This window comes from Salvelinus sp. IW2-2015, linkage group LG4q.1:29, assembly GCF_002910315.2.
Source record: "Salvelinus sp. IW2-2015 linkage group LG4q.1:29, ASM291031v2, whole genome shotgun sequence".
NCBI lineage: Eukaryota > Metazoa > Chordata > Actinopteri > Salmoniformes > Salmonidae > Salvelinus > Salvelinus sp. IW2-2015.
Window position 1 is genome coordinate 15,413,119 of NC_036842.1, and position 8,852 is coordinate 15,421,970.

General features: G+C 44.1%; 1 long non-coding RNA gene across 15 annotated transcripts; it reads left to right on the forward strand.

The window, feature by feature from the left end:
- The first annotated feature begins 4,604 nt into the window (after positions 1–4,604).
- On the forward strand, positions 4,605–8,525 carry LOC139026566 (uncharacterized). Of its 15 annotated transcripts, none has more exons than XR_011478411.1 (5): positions 4,605–4,667; positions 4,726–5,022; positions 5,086–5,152; positions 5,318–5,346; positions 5,546–5,621. It is a non-coding gene; the product is annotated as an uncharacterized lncRNA (long non-coding RNA). The 15 variants fall into 15 exon arrangements; XR_011478417.1 differs by lacking the exon at positions 5,086–5,152 and adding an exon at positions 5,184–5,217 and having other exon boundaries at positions 5,313–5,346; XR_011478412.1 differs by having other exon boundaries at positions 5,515–5,593.
- The last annotated feature ends 327 nt before the right edge of the window (positions 8,526–8,852 follow it).

Here is an 8,852-nt window from a genome sequence, read left to right on the forward strand (position 1 = left end):
TTATGCGAGACCCGCCCACCAGATTGGTGCCAGTTCTTGCGTGAGTATGTTTATCCAGACCCTTCTTACTCATCTTCCCTTCTCTCTCAGCCCACACCCACCACCCTCTTCGCGAACACCACTCTTGCTTCTCCTCACCCGCTTCCACAAGGCACCCTGCAAGTTCCCAGGACACATTCTGGGGGGGAATGGCCCTAGCCCTCCACCCTCCGATCCAGACAGGTCCCAGAACGTGCTCAATGGATTGAGATCGGGCTCTTCGCTGCCATGGCAAGAACCACATGACATTCCTGTCTTGCAGGAAATCACACACAGAACGAGCGAGTTACCTGCGGCATGGTGGCATTGTCATGCTGGAGGGAGTCATGTCATGCACCCTGAGCCTGCCAGCGAAGTAGGCTATCCACATGATGGGAGGAGGATGTCTTCCCTGTAACGCACAGCGTTTGATGATTGCCTGCATATCGACAACAAGCCTCAGCTCCCATAAGATGCCGCCTCGTGACCCACAACTCACCAACCGCTCCCAGACCCATGAAGACCTTTCCCACCCCTGACCATCCAAATCTTTAATCCAGGCTTCTCCAGAGTACATGGTCTTCGTGTAACGCTCATTCCTTTCGCAGATGAGCGCGAATCCGATCCTTTATCCTACACCCAGGTGAGACACAAACCAAAGACTCCAGAGAATGAGCATTTTGCCAGTCCCGTCTGGTCCAGCGCGTGGGTTTGGCCCATAGGTGACGTTGTTGCCAGTGATGTCTGGTGAGGATTCCCTCGCCCCTTTACCAACAGGCCCTTAAACAGAGCCCCTGAGGACTCCAGCCTCTCTCAGCCATACTGCGGACTGTCTGAGCCACTGATCTGGATGCCACCGATTGTGCATTCCTGGTGTAATCGGGCAGTTGTTGTTGCCATCCTGTACTGTCTCTGCAGGTGTAGGAGTTGGACGATACCGAACTCCTGTCGCAGGTGTATTTACATGTGAATCTGCCACTGCAAGGCACGATCAGCTGTCCGTCCTGTCTCCCTGTTTTAGGCCGTCTCACAGTACGCGACATTTGCAATTTATTGCCTCTGGGCCATCTGCAGATCCTCATGCCTCCTTGCAGCATGCCTACAAGGCAACTGTTCAACGCAGATGAGCCACCGTTGGAACCTCTGGGCATCTTTCTTTTGGTGTTTTTTCAGAAGTTTTCAGCTCACGAAAGGCCTTCTTTAGTGTCCCTACCAGCCTTCCTTATCATAACTATGACCACTTAATGCCTACCGGTCTGTAGCTGTTAGTGTCTTAACCGACCGTTTCCCACATGGGTGCAAACTTGTTCAATGAACGCTCTCCTTTTCATGCATTGGCCCACCACCGAACATTTTGAATGTTTAAGGTGTTTAGAGAGAAAATGTAATATTTTCTGAAGGTCTCTGCTTGATTTAAAAACATCTTCCCACCCCAACCACTGTGAACCACTGAACCCCTAGCTATCCTGAACCGAAAGGAACATTCCCACACTTTTCAATCTCACATTAAATCTTGTCCGCTACGACAGTGGTCTCTTTGTTTTTTTTTCAAATCTTATTAATTATTTTGGATTATTTTGATGAAGTTGGCCTATAAATCGATCTCCTGAAAGGTGACAGAAACCACTCTCCGAGGCCTATGAAGGCGCTATGATATCAGGATTACAGGCGTGTGCTTTTGTCATTGGCTGTGACGTAAGGTTCAGTCAAAAGTTGATAGTTTAAAAAAAAAAATGTATTTATTTAACCATCGATTCCCAGTCGGAAGAGCAAATTAAATGGAATGAGGGACATACCAGCTTCAAATGGTGTCAGATTTCACATCCTACATCACACAGGCGGAGAATGTGTTACTCATGTCCCTTGAACAAAATGTCCTTCGGTAGAAAGGCGGGTGGTAAATTCGAAATAGAACCCCGTCGGCTGATTGGTTGAGCCTTATTGAGTGTGTGATGTCACACAGAGCCGTCTGTAGGGTTGCCATGTCAGATGTTTTTCCGAATAGGGGCTTCTTTGAAAACAACATGTTTTCAGGTAAAAATGTAATGGTCACATACAGGTTTATTTGAGGGCTATTTCTAAAATGCACTTTTGCCGTCATGGCATTTCTCTGTGACTCAGGCAGTGAGGAAGCTGTTACTGAGTAAGTATGGAACGCAGTTTTTGTGGCTTTGCGTGTYCAAAAAAAAGATAAATGTCAAATAACACCATTTGACTCGTTAAATAAGCGTTTTAATTTGACACGTTAAATAACACAGTTATTTTATAGAATGTTGTGTGTWMTGAATTTGCAGCCAAGCGSCACCACTACTATCAGTAGCACTGTCAAAGATGTACAAAAAAAGTMTGCKAACAAGCAAACACCGGCCACGAACGATGTGTTTACAATATCGGGTTGGTAATAAGGCATTATTTGCCTGACCGCTCCTTCCTGGGCTAGCTAGCGTTAGCTTGGTACCTAGCTAGCACCAATACAACCAGCCTGAAAACAGTGACCAGTAGAAACTGCAGTCGTTTTCAYTATTCTTATCAATGATTTAGGTGTCCTTGTGAGTAAGTATTAGCTAGGTAGMCACTTGTTGTTCGCCTATTGAAATTGAACTTCAGTTCATGAAAATAAATAGCTAGCCAGCTACTTAACCCTGTTGCCCAAAGCTAACGTTATAAGCAGCCAGCTAGCTTCATCTGGCTAGTGASGCTCGACCGGACCGGGKTATGTGTTGTGAAGCGAGCCACAATAAGGATTAGGCACAATAGTGGAATTTGCGGTTTGCCTTCAAAATAAAAGTACCTCTTTGAAAGTGATRCAGAAGGTTAACATTTGTGAMATCATGCCATCTTTAGACTAGATTATGTTAAACAAGATTGGAATGTGAAGCAATGAAATGRGGYATCAGTCTACTCAATACCCAATATATGTTTTCCCAACGTCCTCAGAGGTATCAGACTCCAAAACATCCACGCAGTATTRTTTTTCCTCTGGAATAATGTTGAATACACATAGTAGGTTGACAATAAATGTGGCTCAATTCAGTTGTTTGAGTCCCGCAATAAGAGCTACAACGCTAATGTTCTCTGGGTGTCACTGTGTGTGTGTGTGTGAGCGAGAGAGAGGTGTGCGAGCGAGAGAAAGTGATCTGTGAGAGTGAGCGAGTGAGAGAGAGGGTGTGTGTCTGTGAGGAAGAGTGTAGGCTGTGTGTAAAGTAGGCTACAGATGGTTTCATATAAGGTGTGTTTTCCCCATGCAGGTCATTATGTGTTTACACTCCCCGGACAGTTTATTAGGTCTATCTTCATGGATTCTACAAGGTGTTGTTCATTGCTMAATTGGTATCAAAGGGACCTAACGTGTGACCTGACAACCGTCACAGGCAGGATGGGTCCATGGACTCATGTTGCGTGTGTAACAGTATAGCTTCCGTCCCTCTCCTCGCCCCTACCTGGGCTCGAACCACATCAACAACTGACACCCACGAAGCATCGTTACCCGTCGCGCCACAAAAGCCGCGGCCCTTGCAGAGCAAAGGGGGAACAACTACTTCAAGGTCTCAGAGCGAGTGACGTCCCCGATTTTGAAACGCTATTAGCGCGCACCACAGCTAACTAGCTAGCCATTTCACATCGGTGACATGTTCTGCGTTGTCATTTAATGCCACAACTGGAGGTCTGCTTGTTGGATTTTTATTTGTCCTGCGCACCAAGAGACAACGTACATGATGTTAGCCCTTGTCGCAGCTCTCAGGCACCTCGCWAACTGAAGGAGCAACCAAAAAATAAATAACAGGTGCTGCGTCCACACATTCATTGCACAACAACAGCACACAACAATACAAGTAAAATGATATACAACATTTTTTWWATATTTTTTTATGCATACCTGCTCACGAAGAGACAACGTACAAGATCTTAGCCCTTGGCGCAGTCACAGCTCTCAGGCACCTGCGCTGGCACATGGGAACTCACTCTAACACTGTCCCAAGTACCCACAAGTTACAATAGGTACCCTAGCTAGCGAGCTTGATTTAAAAATGTTTTAACATACAATATAAATATTTAACAAAACTTATGCAACCATAACAGCACATTGTGTAACATTTCCAGGGTTTTATATTGAACAATAGCAGAGCAAAGGACAACATACCTCGCTAGCTGAGGGTCAGGCAAGAGAGAACATGAGCTATGCTGAAGTCAGGGAGAGAGACCAATAGGAGCTAACTGAAGGTCAGGGGAAGGGAACAATAGAAAGCTAGCTGAAGGTCAGGGAGAGGAACAATAGGAGCTAACTGAAGTCAGGGAGAGAGAACAATAGGAGCTAACTGAAGGTCAGGGAGAACGAGAAAAAGGAGCTAACTGAAGGTCAGGGAGAGAGAACAATAGGAGCTAACTGAAGGTCAGGAGAGAGAAACAATAGGAGCTAACTGAAGGTCAGGGAGAGAGAACAATAGGCTAACGAAGTCAGGGGAGAGAACAATAGGAGCTAACTGAAGGTCAGGGAGAGAGAACAATGGAGCTAACTGAAGGTCAGGGAGAGAGAAAAATAGGAGCTACGCTGAAGGTCAGGAGAGAGAACAATAGGAGCTGCTGAAGTCGGAGAGAGAACAATAGGAGCTAGCTGAAGGTCAGGGAGAGAGAACAGGAGCTAACTGAAGGTCAGGAGAGAGAACAAGGAGCTAGCTAAGTCAGGGAGAGAGCAGGAGCTAGCTGAAGGTCAGGGAGAGAGAACAGAAGCTAGCTGAAGTCAGGGAGAGAGGAACAATAGGAGCTAGCTGAAGGTCAGGGAGAGAGAACAGTAGGAGCTAACTGAAGGTCAGGGAGAGAGAACAATAGGAGCTAGCTGAGGTCAGGGAGAGAGAACAATAGGAGCTAACTGAAGGTCAGGGAGAGGGACACAAGAGCTAGCTGAAGGTCAGGGAGAGAGAACAATAGGAGCTAGCTGAAGGTCAGGGAGAGAGAAATAGGAGCTAGCTGAAGTCAGGGAGAGAGAACAATAGGAGCTAACTGAAGGTCAGGGAGAGAGAAAGGCGCTAACTGAAGGTCAGGGAGAGAGAACAATGGAGCTAGCTGAAGGTCAGGGAGAGAGAACAGGAGGAGCTAGTTGAAGGTCAGGGAGAGAGAACAATAGGAGCTAGTTGAAGTCAGGAGAGGAACAATACGAGCTAGCTGAGGTCAGGGAGAGAGAACATTAGGAGCTAGCTGAAGGTCAGGGAGAGAAACAATAGGAGCTACCTGAAGGTCAGGAGAGAGACAGGAGCTAACTGAAGGTCAGGGAGAGAGACACTAGGAGCTAACTGAAGGTCAGGGAGAGAGAACAATAGGAGCTAGTTGAAGGTCAGGGAGAAAGAAACAATAGGACTAGCTGAAGGTCAGGGAGAGGGAACAGGAGAGCTAGCTGAAGGTCAGGGAGGGGAACAATATGAGCTAGCTGAGGTAGGGAGAGAGAACAATAGAAGCTAGCTGAAGGTCAGGGAAGAGGGAACAGGAGGAGGCTAGCTGAAGGTCAGGGAGAGGGAACAGGAGCTGACTGAAGGTCAGGGAGAGAGAACAGGAGCTAGCTGAAGGTCAGGGAGAGGGAACAATAGGATGGTACGGTAACACAGATACCCCACGAGGGACCAAACTAAAATATACAAAACTTTTACTATCGAGTGTATTTACAATATAGATATGAAAAACTGTTTGCACACAAAAAGAAATAACATTAGCTATGCAGCTGTAATGAAATAAAACGCAATCTCTGAATAATAATAATAATTATAAATTATTAACATCCCCTCTTGRCCTKGTCTATTTGAACTGATCTTTGTGTGCAACTTGGTGCATAGTCTAGTGGAACAACATCACACTGCTACACAAACACCAGATACTGACCCCCCCCCCCATCCAAGCAGGACAAATGTGTAGGAACGGGGGGGCGGGGCAAACCCTATGGTATGGTGATGCTTTGCTTGGTATCACATCGTTAGTCAAATGTTATTAGGACAACTTCATTCTGAAAAGTATCTTGCATTTTACACATGATCTGTGTTTTTTTTATCCCAAAAAATGTCTCTCAACTTTTTGGGCCTTCAGCAGTTAGCATCCCTGTTAATAACAATAACTAACGTACATTATTTTGTAGGAGACTGTATTATGCTAATTGTTTTACAAGAAAATGTTAATTTGCTAAATCCACTTCAAATCGGTGTAGATGAAGGGGAGGAGACGGGTTAAAGAAGGATTTTTAAGCCTTGAGACAATTGAGACATGGAGTGTATGTGTGACATTCAGAGGGTGAAAGGGCAAGACAAAATATTTAAGTGCCTTTGAACAGGGTATGGTAGTAGGTCCCTTCATCTACACGGATTGAAGTGGATTTAACAGGTGACATCAATAAGGGATCATATCTTTCACCCGGATTCACCTGGTCAGTCTACGTCATGGAAAGAGCAGGTGTTCTTAATGTTTTGTCCACTCAGTGTAAATGTTTGTAAACTTACCATTAAAAAAAAGATGATTGAGTGTCCGTATAATTAGTTGTACCATGATATTTGCAGTCTTGAGCATACGGCGACTGCATAAACCTCCAATTGTCCTCCAATTTTCACTGAAACCTCCCCCTCGTTCCACGTTGGGTTGTCGTCCCAGTGACTGGCAGACCTGTTCACAAGGATCCTAGGTTCTTTGATAGATTGGGACAAGAGCGCCACCTACTGAACAGAACCAGATTAGCAGCCAACAGCATTTCCAACGCTTTCCCCCTTTGTTGTACTGTATATAACTACAATATTATAATACAAAATCCTGCATATCTTAATTTATTTCCACAATCATGATGAATTATATGAATAATAATGTAGGCAGTTCCTACTAAGGATTGTTACCTATAACCAGGACTAGTAGTATAATTTTTTTTTTTTGGGGGGGGAATAGTTATTAATTTTATATTACAGTCGTCAGACCTTGGGCGACCGAGTCGTGCTTTAACAAAGGAACCGTTCTTCCCTCACTCCTTAACGAAGAGAAAATGGCAGGAGCCACACACAAAAAAAGGACATTGTAAACATGTTATTTTCTTCACTGTATTAAAACTGTTTGGAGCCGTGACATGTATAACCTTGTTTATGTGGATTAGGCTGTAACACACGGTGTCTGGGTTTGACCAGGGTCATGTTTGGACTCTGCAGACTACATATTTCACCCTGGAGATAGTTTTGTTCTTGTTCAATACACTTTTTTTGGCATTCTGTGAACACTTCTGGGCAAATCTCAGGTTTACATCATATGAACATTGTTATGCTGAATCGTTACACTCAACGGAGCGGTCCCAATGACACAGACCGGACATTAGAGCCCGCTTTCTGTTACTCTCCCTATATAATAAGAGGATTTMATAACCAGAAATKAGATCAGAWCTTTGTGAGGTGTAGGCCACGCCTGGAAGGTTCAATCATCCCATCTCGTTGGAAACCAAAACATCGCTGCGAGAAACCTACGGGACTTTTGACTTTCACCATCCTACTGAAACAGAAGAATCACCTGAGAGGAATCTGCATCTCTGTTCACTCACGACGAAACGCAGTCTTTATCTCTTCCTGGAAGGGAACCAAAGATTCCGTTGCACCCGAGTGCTTTAAACTTTATCTCGTTGGACTGAACAAACTGAGAACTGAGAGAGAGAGCCTATAGTTGAGCCCAGACGCGGGCCGCTTTCAACCGAAAGCTTTCAACCGAAAGCGCCAACAACATGACCCCGAAACCACAGACCTTTTTCCCTGTCTTTACTTTACTTGGTYATAACGGAAACTCAAATGAACCAGACAACACTCAAATTCACATCAATACCTTGTTGCGTTGAATTTCCTTATTTTTAATTTTTTTATGATATTGTGGCTGTGTAAAAGTGGTGGCAGCGACTGATTATTGTAAGACTGTTAGTCTGAATTTACGTATCATGATTAATGCTGTTGCTGCGTTGTCGACATTCGGAGGCATACTGATCGCCTAGCCACTGGCGACCCCTGGTGGATAACACTATCATTTCACGGCCTTGAAGTGTGTGTGTGTGTGTCTCATATTTCCCTCTCATATCTATAAGACCATCTCGTCCTCAAAAGTCTTGTGAATGTATGTACTGTTGTATTTGCTGAGTTCAAACGACGGTAGTTCATGTAAATTGACCTGTGGAGATTCTCACCTCCCATTAACGGTGTTGTATCACAAGTCAAAGTAGAGGCTCTTAAATCACTTCAATTCTTTATATTGAGCGAACTAGACGGCATAATTTTTAAAAAATGTACTTTTTTTTTTTACGGATAGCAATGGGCGTACTCCAACACTCAGACATAATTTACAAACGAAGCATGTGTTTTAGTGAGTGTGTGAGTCCGCCAGATCAGAGGCAGTAGAGATGTGTTTTGTGTGTGAATTATGGGAATTGGACCATATTTCTAAGCATTTGAAATGTAAACAAGTACTTTTTGGGTGTCAGGGGAAAATGTATGGCAGTAAAAAGTACATTATTATTATTATTATTATTTTTAGGAATGTAGTGGAGTAAAATAAAACGTTGCCTAAAGTTAAGTAGACCTAAAAAACTACCTCAAAATGATTTTACTCAGGTCCAAGGACCTTACTTGTTCCTGATTCATTTTATCTCTATTTTCTGCTTTTTGTGACTCCTGTCTTTGGCTGGAAAAATAGCTGTGTTTTTCTGTGATTTGGCGGTGACCTAACATAATCGTTTGTGGTGCTTTCGCTATAAAGCATATTTGAAATCGGACACTTTGGTGGGATTAACAACAAGATTACCTTTAAAATGATATGAGATACATGTATGTTTGAGGAATTTAATTATG